This window comes from Mobula birostris, chromosome 29 (genome assembly GCF_030028105.1).
Source record: "Mobula birostris isolate sMobBir1 chromosome 29, sMobBir1.hap1, whole genome shotgun sequence".
NCBI lineage: Eukaryota > Metazoa > Chordata > Chondrichthyes > Myliobatiformes > Myliobatidae > Mobula > Mobula birostris.
In genome coordinates, this window is record NC_092398.1 from 20,675,772 (window position 1) to 20,690,529 (window position 14,758).

Sequence of the window (14,758 nt, forward strand, 5' to 3'; positions counted from 1 at the left end):
ACTAAACGGCAAGTGAGAGTAGATACAGGACCGATAGAAAATGATCCTGGAGAAATTGTAATGGGAGATAAGGAGATGGCGGAGTAACAGAACGAGTATTTTGCATCAGTCTTCACTGAGGAAGACATCAACAGTATACCGGACACTCAAGGGTGACAGGGAAGTGGAGTGTGCGGGGTCACAATTACGACAGAGAAAGTACTCAGGAAGCTGAATAGTCTAACAGTAGATAAATCTCCCGGACCAGATGGAATGCACCCTCGTGTTCTGAAGGAAGTAGCTGTGGAGATTGCGGACGGATTAGCAATGACCTTTCAAAAGTCGATAGATCTGTTTTCTGTTCTACTATCTCTACTGTGATTTTAGTTACGTTTAGGTTTCGGCACTTATCTGCTCCAAAGTTCATTATTACATCTTTAAAGACTACCTTACTGTGTCGATAAACTGCTGTAGTTTGACGGATGACGATGAATATAAAATCAAATCATCTAATAATTTGGTGTTTGGTATTTGATATCCTATTCTCGCCCGATTCAGTATATGAGAGGACTGGTTTAAAGCTAGCCAAAATTATAGTGGGCTCAGAGAGTAGCCTGCAAAATGTCTCGGTTTGTTTAGAAAACGGTGGTATTATTTTTGTGGTTGATTAGCGTGATTATCATAGCCAATAATTCAAATATTGTTGTATGAATTTCACAAGAATTGAGTATAGCTTATATGGATAGTAAGGATATCAGTAAGCCATAAGGGTGGGACAGCATTAACAGCTTTTTGGTCGTACTTGTGGAATCATGAAGCATCTCTGTTTTTCATCTGGGCTTGAGTCAGAATGGCAGAGTTTATCTGTTGTTTTTTGCATCCTTCCGCAAAATCACAGCATACTTTTGGCTCCTCTAAAACTATATTGCGCTAATCTAAGTTAGTGTGGATTAGCTACGAGACGCATAGATGGTAACGATGTTATAACTAGTTTGTAAACATGAAATAGGACACATTTTGATGGGTTATTTGTCATTTTTGCTTTAGTTAGTAGATATTATTTCCTTTCCGTCGAATTCGACACTTTTTCACGGTTTTTATAAAGAATATTGACATGCATTAATGCGTAAAGATGTAGCAAGTAACTTTTTTATACCAAGACGTATCAACGTTATTACTGACGGCACCTTTCCAGATGATAATAGTTTTATACCCACTTTTAGCATATTCTTTGCATACTTGGGTGTTCGAATGTCTTCGTTTTTGCGGTGCTTTCATTTTCCTCCCGAATTACGCTTGTTTTTCGATTGTAATTCACTGTGTTTAACAGATAATAGACCTATAGTTCATTATTTCCATATTTGTCATAATTCTGTGTTTGGGTTAGTACCACTTGTGTGCGTTCCATTAGATGTCAGTGTCCTGTATAAACGGTGTACATCGTTTCTCAACTGATAATTATGTTTTCATAATTCTGACTGACGCATTTGATGTGTCTACTTCGTCTGGCTTTGTACGACGGGTAATTGATATGTTCGTGGCCTAAGGTAGAAGGAGTCAATTTTAGAAAACCTAGCACATTTATTATTCAACATAGTCCTCTCCTACATTTACACAGTTAGTCCAGCGGTCGTGGAGCGTACGGATATTGGACCTCCAGAAAGTGTCCACAGATGGGTGATTGATAAGGTAGAAGGAGATGGGTTATACAGTTCCCGTCACGTGCACATGCAGATCAACTCTCTGAGTGATTATGCAGAAAGTTTGAAGTTAATAACTCATCTCCTTCTACCTTAGGCCACGAACTTATCAATCACCCCTAGTATTCACCAAGTTTTATTGTGTCTATAAATTCTACCATGTTTTTGTAATGCTCATTTTATTCTCCAATAGGTGAGCTCTTTCTGTTCTTCAGGTTTCAATTTTATTTCCTCGTGTCTTCTGCTATTTCGATGTACTCAATTCATTCGTCAGATTTTGGTTTCCATTGATGATGCCCCCATTTTAGAGTCATTGCACGACACTGTTGATGATACTGCGCAGCCTGTTTTTATGTTCAGTTCTTCAAATATTTCGTTTTCCTCAGTAGTGTGGCAGTATAATATTGTTGAGAATATGAAAAATTTTTGAAAATGTTGATGACGTTTTCTGTTTTGGCATATAGGGTCAATTTGATTGCTCCCTGCCAATAGATCCTTTTCGTGTTGTGGTCAACGTTAGGAGAATTTTGTCTGTAAGCTTAGCGTCTGCCTACTCATTCTGAGGATTTACTATCAGGTTCTGGAGATGCTATTTTCGTAATTTTATATTTCATCAACACATCAGGTGGTGAATCCTTCCTTATTTTCTTGCATAGTATGATTGTGTCTTTAGATTGGTTTCTTTCTTGCTCTTCTGGAAGTTCATGAAACCTATATGAAGTTTGCCCCTGTATGCTCTCGTGTCAGACTCAACTGCACTACTCAATGATATACACGCAATATGAATGTGTTTGCTTCTCAAGTCCAATACACGCGCGTGCTACTTCTGTAAAGTGCTTGAGTGTAAGTGTTCAGCAGTGCAACACTTGTGTTATTCTTACAGTATCTGATACAAGTACCTGTCCCAGCGCTTGCTCTGGGCGAGCTCTGGCGAGCCCAAGACAATGGAGGCGCAAACCGAAGCGGTGGACATCTTTGTATTTCAAACAGCAAATTTAAACCTTCGGCAAATATTGGCGGCAGCTGCTCCCAGCGTAGACAACAGATGCTGTCCAGAGCACAGCCAGACCACGGTACATACCGACATCCATTTGTTTCCGTTTTGGAATACAGTTGGCATTTTTATTTCTTTATTTATGATATTATGTTTATCTTCTCTCAGCTAAAGTTGGTAAAACGAGAGATAAGGGCAAGCACACTCACTTCTCAATTGTAAGGAGAATTTCGGATCTATTCTAATGGAAGCTGTCCCGGTTGATTTTGATAACAACCGTATTCTTCTTTTTTTAGTTTTAATCGATATGTGACAATAGTACACCAGTGCTTCATCAGATATTGTGGAAATTTCACAAAATCGGTATAGTTTAGATATTTTAAGAACTGTTCTTAAACATAAGTGTGAGAGAGAATCAGATTATTTCTGTAATCAATGTAAGAACATGAAACAACGTTATGGATAACAAGGAGAGCACAGTTTCTCGTTAAACATTATACATAAAATTGGTATTACTGGTTTATTCCAATCGCATTTTCGAGCGGGGGAGTTCTGAAAAGTATACAGCGCGTACATGGTGTTTGCGGACTCATTGTGCATTGTACAGAAACGGGTTCTATCACAACTTCCCTCTACACGGTTGTCTGTGAGGGGCATATCAGGTCGTTGTCCGGTTAACTGCAGTTTTTTTTTTTCATATTACCAGCATGCGGGGATAAGCTAAACATATCAGCATTTGACTATCGCTTCCAGATCGAATCCTACTGAAGAGATAAAACGCCACATAAGTTACCCGCTTGCAGGGAGCTTTTAATCACATGCGACATTAAACTTTCTTAATGCAATTCCTAGTGGTGTAAGTGAAAAGATATTTAATGCGTTGTAACTTGTTATTAAAATTATTAAGGGATCAATGGGGAAAACTACACTGGTCAGTCGGTGTGAACCTGGTGATGCAGAATACAACATGCAGCGTTTTCCATGGAAACTCTTCGCAAACAACATTCAAGTACAATCAGCTAAAGAGTTAATCTATTGCACAATTTCATAATGATAAAAATAGTTCAGACTAAGTGTTTGTTCAGTGGTCTGTAGATATAATGATTTAAGAGGTACGCGCATAAATTGACGCTACCAGTTGCGTCTTAGAATTACTTGAAGAAGGTGTGTTTGCAGATTATACAGCTCATCGGTGATTCAGATGCAGAATGGGATATCCAGCAATTTACAACATCGTCAGAATTTACTATCCTGTACTCGCCGCTGTCGGCATTCCTGGTAAGGTGCTGGAACTGACTGGTATTGTTGTGGTTGAGCCTAAGGACTCCACTGACGGCTTTCGACATTCGCTTTATCTGACCCCCGAGATGTTTATTCAATTATATTATTCCAGAAAATGGGAACTGTGTGAGAAGAAAATGCAAATATTATGTTCTACAATATAATTAATGATACTTAACTGGTGTGAAACTGTGTGGGAAATTGAGTACAGTTTTCAATACAATTCCGTATATCCAGCTACACCTGGGCAGTCCCATCATGATTGTATTCAAAATATCGTCAAGGACAACTAAGGGAGCGGACAGGAAGGCAGTGTTTGATTTAATCGGTTACTCCCTCGCCATGTGAATGGATTTTTCAGTGGTTTGCCTTTTCAAACGTAGATATGATTATACACTCACAATGCAAGCACTTGCCATCGAACTGTCCGGGATGAAGACATGTACCGTCTTGCAGAATTCGCCACATGCAAGTTTTCCATAGAATTAAAGAAAATCCAAATTCTGATGTCTTTTCATCACGTTTTCGAATTCCTCGCATTAACATATCAATGTTATCATCACTCTGAAGTATACTTATTTCAAAGTTTGCTTCTGTGTTATTCTGATGAACGCTTGCTGGAAATCTATAAACAAATCTGTTTCCTTACTGAGTTGATTTACTTTCGTTTCTTTTTTTAAAAAGGAAGCTTTAAGACACATTTCTATGTGTTTCTTCAAACAAGCATACTTTTGTCCCTTAAGCAGTGAGAAGAGCCACAGTCTTCTAGAGTTTGCTACTATCTCCGTACCGGAAGGGCGAACAGCTGAAGAATAAAGGCTCTTGTGAACGGGAATTATATGATATCCCGTTCCGGGCAGCCTTGACAGCCGTTTAGCATCTCGTGAGATCAAAGTCTTTCCTCTGACAACGAGAAATACCTCCGCTGGCAGCTGCAATATGTTCCAGTGAGTCTAGAGAGACCATTTAAAATATAGTTATTCCATCTTCGGTAGTTAACTTAAAGCACGCCATAAAGATAAAAAATGTGAATTGCAAATAGGTCGCCAAGTGTATGTTCTGTTCCCTGTAAGTCACCAATAACTTTAAACAATGGAAATGCGTTCGATCTGCATCTAGCTGGGTGCAACAGGTACCACATTTGACAGAACAAAACGGAAGGTTTTCGGCTGTTATTTAAAACACAACACTTCACCCAGGTTTCTTCTGGGTTATTTTACTTCAGAACATAAATCTGCCGCGATATCTGCTGAAAGATGCCGGTGCACTATGAGTCTTACCTTCTCCTGTATATTATAGTCTTACTAAGGAACTCAATTCACAGTCACCAAAGTGGGGACTAGGAGATATATTAACATGCATTATTTTTTTTTTCAGTTAACTTAACGGCAATTGTGATCCTATCCCGGGGAAAATGCGGCCTTTCCAAATGCATCACCCTCTACTTGTTGGCCATGGCAGTAACAGATTTGATGGTCGTCATCGTGGCTGTTATTTTCGAACAAGTTAATTTTATCTATGTCTTTGCTAATTTCCTGTTCAGAACTCCGGTGTGTGCTGTAATAATTGTTCTGCGTGTCGCAAACTCTGACTGTTCCGTTTGGTTTACAGTCGCCTTTACTTTTGATCGCTACATCGCCATCTGCTGTCAGAAGCTGCGAAAACCATACTGCACCGAGAAAACAGCGATTATGATGTTGGTAACTCTGTGTGTGGCGTGTTACGCAAAAGCTCTGCCATTTTACTTTGCTGTGCATTCAAAACGCTGTGTCACCACAACGGCATTTTTAACGTCACCCTTCTGGAGAGCATACCAGTTATGTGACGGTATTCTGTCTGCAGTGGTTCCAATCTGCTTAATGCTTCTGTTGAACACATTAACTGCCAGGCATATTATCGCGGCCAATAAAATCCGCCGGGCACTGCGGAATATTAGCGAGAACCAGAAAGATGCAGAGGGGGAAAGCCGGAGAAAGTCGGTCGTTTTATTGTTCGCTATATCAAGCAATTTCATTTTACTGTGGACACCCAGAGTTGTATATTCTGTGACCTGGCAAGTGGAAAATTATACCTACACAGACAGATACCACACCAACTCAAAATATATCCTACAGCAGGTAGGTTTTATGCTGGAATTTCTCTGCACTTGCACCAACACGTATATCTACGGACTAACACAGCAGAAGTTCAGGGAGAAGCTGAGGAATGGATTAAAATATGTGTTTACATTAAATTGGTTTACTTTGTCAATAAAACGCAATCGAGATTCGCCGATTACTCTTCGAAAGTGTTTATTTTCAATGTCGGCTTCGTACACTGCTGTGTTTATATCTCACTGTATGACTCATTTGCTTCAATAGAGCAACTTGATTCGGCACATAAGCAACGACGATTTGATTCTTCGAACCTGGACCGTTTACTCATACATCATGAAACTCCTGCTCATTCTGGCTGATGGAAGAGCAACACAAAAGAATGAATGTCAACCAGAATCCATATATTATGCAAATATGATGTAGACTAATAATATACGGAATCAGAAAAACAATTGCTTGTCTGTTTAATATTATTATTTGAGATTTCCTTCCACTGGAGTTCATTAGGCTTTAATAGTCTTTCAAATAGCTGTTGCTTTCGTCCTAACGGTAACATGCATTTTGCAGGCACACTCATCAAAAACAATTAGTTCTGGTCTGCTCAAAATGGGAAAATGTGGAAAAATTGAAAAGATGCTGTGAGTATTGACCACGATAATGCCTAATTTGAGTTGTAACGTACCCCGTAACTGGGTTACCAAACCAGCTGAAATGGATCACTCAGTTGGAGTCTGGATTACCAGAAGTAAGAAAGTTTTATTAAAGAAACAAGCAACACAGTAATCGAAAGGATAATAAATGTAACAGTTCAGCAATGATAAACACACATGTGCACAGAATTAAGATAACAGCATCAATCAAACTCTATCGTTGTCTAGGGATAAATGACCAATTTCAAAGTGACACAAAGTTCAGTCCAATTTAGTAGTTCAGTTCGCAGTAATCGTTGCGATGGCGATGGACAACGTGGGGGGAAAGAGAGAGAGAACGACTGATCATTCAGAAACGGCTTCCACTCACAGACCGGCGATAATTGCTCACAAGCAGCTTTTGGGCAGGTCCTTGGTTACGGGTCACCTGAGGTCACCGACTGTGACCCCTCCTCCAGATGCGATCGATCCTCTGCAGTGAACCCGGCACCCAAGCAAGGGCGGACACACACCGGGCTCCCGCTGATCGTACCTTTCCATCCTGTGCATTGTGCGGGACTTCCCACCGACTCGTGAGAGGCGCACCGCTTCCAGGGTCTCGTTACCTCGGGTGTCGTGTGTCCTGCCTTGGCGAACCTGTCCCTTTTTATCCCCCTGCTGGGGTATCGCCTGTCCATCACTTCAAACAGTTCAGGGTTCAAAGGGGGAGCCGCTCCAGACAGCTCTCTCTCCCGTCCCTTCATTACACATCTCCAGATGCTGTTTCATTGTGTTCCTTATCTCTCTCTTGAAGACAGGTGGCAGACCAACTGCTGATCACACAGGACAGCTAACATCTGATCTATGTGTATTCTTGTCACAGTGAATGTCATAAAGTTATGGAGCACTACAGCACAGAAGCAAGGCTTTCAGGTCATCTATCTCTGCCGATCTGTCAGCGTCCCTAGACCCAAGGACCTGCACCATGAACAGACATTCCACACTCCTTCCATCTATGTCCCTATCAAATTTCTCTTCAGTTTTGAAATACAACCTGGCACGTCCGCTGGTAGCTCATTCTACACACTTACCACCTTCTCTATACAGAGCTTACAACTCATCTTTCTATTCAACTATCATCTTTCCACCATAACTGAATACTCTAAAGCTAGTTTCACGGAACGTCAACTGAAAAGGCCTGATTGCATTTATACTATCTGTACCCGTCATAATTTTCCACACCGCTATTAAACCTTCCGTCGTTCTGAGTGAGTCAGTGGCTGTGGCAGCATACAGCTCCAGGACCGACTTATTTCGTCTCGACGGCTCGTAGATGGTGGAGTTACTTTTGGAGATTTTGCGGTTCGATGTTTCGTTTTCCTGCTCGGTATTTGCTGCTTGCATGTTTTGTTTTTGTCTTCGCACGTTTGATGGTCTTCTTGTATGAGTTCGTTTTTAGAAACAAGTTCCATGGTGTTCTCTTGGTTTGTGGCTATCTGCAAGAATACAAACCTCAAAGCTGCATAGTGTATACATTCTTTGAAAATAACTATGTTTTAAACTTTGAACGGTGTTTTTAAAGAGTCAACGTTTTGAGACGATACTGACTTCATCAAGTCACGGATAAAACCTCCACTACTTATTCCTTTCCATAGATACAGCCTGAAGTGCTGATTCCTCCAGTATGTTCTTTGTTAATGAATATTCCCCCTTGAAGCCACCACTGAGCAGTTAGGAGTTCAACTGTATTAAAAACTTAATGTATAAAGACATCAGCTCATGTTTGGGATTCGGAAAAAAGAAGGGAGCAATTGTTCTATTGGCAGTATTATGTGGATTCCTCATAACCAAATAAACACTATAGCAGCAGTTCGAGTCAAATTTTGTAAAGTTGCAAAAATAAGATATTTGTCGCAACGAGTGATTTCTGCTTTTGCTGTTGACTGATCTGTAGGTTGGATGGATCAGTGACCACAGAAGGCTCGGGGATGCAGCAATGCAGAAAATAACAAGAACGAATTTTATTTCGAGATAAATCACGGAATAGGCTCTTTTTGCCCATTCCAGCGGTACCGCCAGCAAACACCGACCTATTTCTTAACTTATCACGGAACAATGTCCGATTAACTTGCTAACCGGTATTTCTTAGACATATTTGGAAACTGGGGCACTCTGGGGAAATCCACGCAATCCACCAGTAGGACGTACAAACTCCAGTCAAAGGGCGTAGGGATTGAACTCCAAACTCTAATACCAAGAGCTGTAATAGAATCGGACTAACCGCTACCAGACGGTAGAGCCCGGAGATTGCGAACTGAAGGAAATCTAACTTCAAACTCTGCAGTTCAACCGGTGATTTCATATTCTTGTTGTTAACACAGATGATGTTTGTATTTAACAATCAATTTCAAAGTCTGGTGATTATTCTCTCATGCGTTACCGTTATATCAATGAACAGCCCGCAGGAATCCTGTAGGATCTCATTGCCTCACAAAAAACTCATGTGCACTGGCGGCACTTTGCAAATTCCGATTGAAGAGAAAGAAGGCAGTGCATTGCTGACATAATTTTATTGCTAAAACTTTAGAACGACAGCAATAAGTTAAAAAGCTCAGGATTTACACTGTCTCAAATTCAGTGAAAGCGGAAATGTAAAACAGCTGTCTGCAGTAGATCCTTAGTTTTATCGTTTAATACATTTGTCCTAAGTCCAGAGAACGCACTCCCTCTCTCCCAGCAGCCTTAAACTAGATTAGATTTTCTGCTCATTGGCAGGCCTGACTAGGTATTTATACAGTTTCACTTTCTGCAGGAGGATTCATCAGCTCTGGGCGACTTCTGGCGTTGTCTACTTTTATTTCAATTGCGTCTTTTCCAGTCCATTTTCACACACGATTCGCTCCAACCCTCGACACGTCAGCATTTCAATTTTTGTCATTCTATCGCTTCAGAGCATCTCTCACCCTGCTATTACTAACACAGAGAGAGAGAGAGAGAGAGAGAGAGAGAGAGAGAGAGAGAGAGAGAGAGAGAGAGAGAGAGAGAGAGAGAGAGAGAGAGAGTCATTCCTACCCCTGTCTTTTGGCTTTGTATCATTAAATATTTCAGAGATATAACGTACAGCCTTAAATTTCTGCCTTCACACAGCACTCCCACATCTCCCACCCAGTCTCTCTTTCTCTCTCTGTCTCTCTCTCTCTAACACACACACACACACACACACACATTCTGTCTCATTTAATTTCAGCGCAATGGAAATCTCCTTCTGACTATAACGTTCCTACCTCCCCTATTCAGTTGCTGAGCTCTCCGTGTGCACACCTCCGTCCGTTCATCTCCCACCCACCCACGTGCGCTGAGTGCATAGTTGCTCTCTTAAATATATTTACTGTTCTGCTACACACAATAACAAGGAGACGCATGCGATGTGTAGAGACCGGTTGGAGATTTCAAAAAAAATAGCGTTTAAAAAGGGCTTAAGATTAATAAGGCGACCTTTCATCCTGACGTCTGATGATCAGTCCTTCTGCTAATGCGTTACGACCAGCCCTTTGACAACAATGTCTTGACATCACTAACTGCTACCTTTCAATGGTGCTACAGGTAGTGTATACGGCCCAGTCCATCACTGCTACAGCCGTCTACACCATTTCGCGCATCTCCACAGAGTGCCGTCTCAGGGGAGCAGCATCTATCATCAAGGATCCAGACCGGTCAGGCCATGCAGGTCACCCTCCTCCACTGTTTAACTTATTCCCTGAAAGTTATGGTTTAGTCATGTCTCTGGCATGTGTTTTCCTTTAAGTTTCGTGGTGTGTACTACTTGTCACAATTTCTTATGGTCAGGTGGAATGCTGAATTGTGATTCATCTTCCTCCTTTGTCCTAATTAGTTTTAAACTAATTGCGTTCGACTGTTTCATAAAATTTGTTGGTTCAGCTTTTATGTTTTGTTGCAGGTTTTCCAGATAGGGTTCGCACAAATATATTATGTCAATATCATACGTTCATATGAGTATAGCGAAAGAATTTATGGCCTTTGATAAGTTTTCACTATCGAGCTCTGTTTGTTAGATTTTCAGGAGCTTAGGGTAAAATTCGTCGAAATTTTTCCATTTGTCGCACGATCTACACTTGCTTGTTGATATCCCAAATCCATACGTTTCATCTTCATCTATCAGTTCTACAGTATCTGCTGCTTGATTTTATTCTCTAAGTTCGGTTGCACTTTCCTTTATGTTTAATGCTCTGCGCTTATCTAGTCCAATGTTCATGTTAATATCTTTAGAAATTTGTTCTACGATTTAAATTAATTGCTTTACTTTTAACCATGAAAGACCATATAATTTCAAACCGTCCCTGTACACAATACAGTCCTTCTGAATGGTTTCGGCCCGAAAAATCATCTGTACACTTTTTCATAGATTCTGCCTGGCCTGCTTAGTTCCTCCAGCATTTTGCGTATGTGGCATGTACATAATATGTGTATCTATATACCGATGTGTCAAGTTATACTTCGTGTTCTGTTATTTTTTAATTTGATACACACTATTTTTTTCCAATTCAGTAAATTGGGTAGTTGGACAATACCATAGTGGCTCAGGGAGTCAACCAGCTTCGGTTTATTTTGGCAACCATGGTTGTTCTTTATTTTTGGCTGTTAGTTGATAGGTTGATTATGGTGCACCAGTGCTTCATCCGATGTTAAAAGAATTTTGTGCGTAGATTTTAATTATTATACACTTTTATGCACCATGATTGTAGGACAGCATCAAATGTCTTTTGGTAGTTAACATAAAACTTAGAAGATCTTTTCTTTTCTCGAACCGGAACTCCCCACCATGATCCCACAAGAGCATTTTAACACAAGAGCGGTAAACAGTACTAGTCATTAAAAATGCAGGGGCGGACTGCCGACCACACCCCCGGCCAGAACGTCACAATATAAGACATGGAAGATCTTTGCTTTTCCCACGGTCCTGATTTCGAACTGCAGAATTTAATAATAGTTATAACTTATATTCTTTCAAATCGTTTCGGCAGAATTTCTGATATTTTTAAGTATGTTGTGATTATTTATGTGAGTGGCGATTAGTTGCGAGAGGCATGGTGTCAGATTTTTATATATAGACTGTAACAAGAAATAGGACGATATTTGGATGGGTCATTTTACCAATTCATCTAATGGAAGCAGATATGTTTTAAATTCTGTCAAACATTCGGCAATTTTTCTGGATTTGTAAGAAAATGCGTTGATATGTGTCATCAGGTACAAGGAAGGTAGGCAGTGTTCTTAGAATGTTATTTATCAATATTGTCACTATCTGCACTTCTGAAGCTGTGGGTATTTTGATTACCATTTTAGCACACCCAATGCAACTTTAGATATTTGCGTTTCTTCAATTGTGTTAGTGTACTCTTTTTCCTCCCTAATCCAGCTTGCTTCTTCTTTGTGCGTTACCCTGCTTGAGCAGATATTAGACCAAAAGTTCATTATCTCTGTATTCGTTTTAATTCTGTGAATGTGTTCAAGATACTTTGCTACAGCAAGTTTAGTTTCAATGCCAATGATCTTTTTCATTGTTTCTGGGTGGATGCTTCTGTTCTCTTCGTCCGGCGTTTATCATGTATGCATTTAGTCTGGTTTTGCATGCACCAAGCTTCTGTTCCATAGTATCTACAGGAAGACAATGTTTTTTTTTCGGGTGATCTTATCTTGTATGTACGTTATGTTTCCTTAGAATTCCCTTAGCTTTTCTCTTAACTTCCTTCCTCGGATATCAATTTTACACACTTGCAGCCGGGATACTTCCACCCTGAAGATTTCAAAATGGTTTCCTAATTATCTCTGTCATTTCGTTAATCTCATTCCATTGCTCAGTTTTGGGGTTCTGTTTAACAATGCCTCTGTTTTGGAGCCATTGTATTTGGCTATAAACTGTTAATGCAGCTTGTCCCAGTATGCTGCCATGCCGGTTTAATGTACTCGATAATACGCACGCATTATGAATGTGTTTACTTGTAACGACTACTTCATCTGTTTATTTAATCTCTTAACAACTTGAGTGACCTCAGTTGTAAGTGGACTGTTAGCCTGAGAAAGAACTGCAGTAGTCGCAGCTTCTGCTGTTGGTGGGATAATAGAACACTGGTCGTATATTTTACCGGATCCCGGTGCCTGCTCGCCTAATCAGCAGGGCACCACTCGCAGCTCGCCTCACATCACGCACAGCGTTAGCTCCAGTCCATGCCGTTACGCTCCCCAGACAGCGGCCGTTTTTCGTCAACATCGTTCATTTCTGAAGTGAATGTGCATTACTATTTGTACTTTCAACCAGACTGCGGTTTCACCCGCCCGTCTCATGAGGAACAGACACTGACAATAACACCGCTCAATCTGGGTACAGAAGTGCCTGGACTTGTTTCTTCAGGTGATATTTTATTTCCTGAATCCGCCACCTCGGGTCCCGCCGGATTGCGGACAGAATTATGATTATTATTATTAGTAGTAGTATTTTAAAGTATATATTCTGAGCTCAATCCTGTAAACCTTGAAGCACGGGAATAGCCCAATCCACCCATTTTCTGATTGATTAGAACTTTCAAACTATTGTACCGGCGTTTAATAGACTGGCTTTTCGGACATTTACATCGATATTGCTGTGTATCCCGAATAGTTTAATGGTAAAGTGCAGTGACTTTGCGATATCCCAATTGAAGATATTACAGCTAGGATCATGTAGACCCTCTTCACGCTCCATAGCCTTTCAATTTCCTGTTGTATTTGAACCTATTTCTGCTGTTTATCTGCCGTTTACAAACAATTGTTCTTGCTTGTTTATATTGTAGTATTAAATCCCAACGGTTATTATGGATTGATAACTGATCGCTGATCATATCATTTGAGGACTCTGACTCCAAACCAGAATCAGGCCTGTATTTATGATCAGTTTTTTTCTGAGTTTATATTTTGAAGCAAGATTTTGGTCCATCATGTTTGCCACTTCATTGTGCCGGTTAAATAATCAGATTGCTTTTAATTGCTACATGATCCTCTCATGTATTGAATTGTATCTGGTTTCGTTAGGCGTTTTCTGCAATTATCGTCTGGAATTTGTTGGTATTATATTGAGTTTTTCAGATTTCCTTTGTGTCAAGCACGTCGTCATGTATTACCACAAGGAACCATACTGTTTCTGGAAAGAGGCCTTCATCTATACCGTGCGGCGGCCTCCAACTACATCGTGCATAGTCTTCTCTGGGCGGCATGCCCTTCTACTGGTTAATTCCTTCTTCTAAGGTGATAATTTCTTCATTTTTCCAGGTTGTGCTTTCATTTAAGTGTAGTGTTGCATACTCCTCATCAGATATTTATATGGCCTCAGTGGAGTACTGAATCGTGTTTCGTTTATGAAAATAATATACTCAAAAGTGTAAACTGACTGTTGTGTAGGTGTTTTAAGTATGTTCCTCCTTCTTCCTTCTGTCCAAGGTACTATTATTCTAAGCGCCTTCATTCTGCTTATTTAATTTCCAATTTGACTTCCTGTTTTCCTTTGTAAATGTTGCAGATACTTTAATATCGTTTAATATCATTAATATCGTTGCAACGGAAGTCTTTATTGCCCTTGTTATATCTTTATTATTAAGCTCTGTTCAGGGAAGTTTCTTAAGCCTCGCAGTAAATTCTGTCGGAAGTTTTCCTGTTATCGCGCTACGACCTATACCTCCGCTTGTTGAAATCCCAGCAGATCGTAATCATTCATCGCTTGCATTACATCCTGCAGATCTGTTTTCTGTTCTGCTATCTCTATTGTGACTTTAGCTACGTTTCGTTTTCGGCACTTATCTGGTCTACAGATCATTATTATATCTTTAGAGACTATTTTGCTGTAGGTTGACGGATAACGATGCATATAAGATCAAATCGTCCAATAATTTGGTGTTTGCGATTTGATATCCTATTCTCGCCCGATTCAGTATATGAGAGGACTGGTTTAAAGCTAATCAAAATTATAGTGGGCTTAGAGAGTAGCCCTGCAAAATGTTTTGGTTTGTATAGAAAAGGGTGGTACTTATC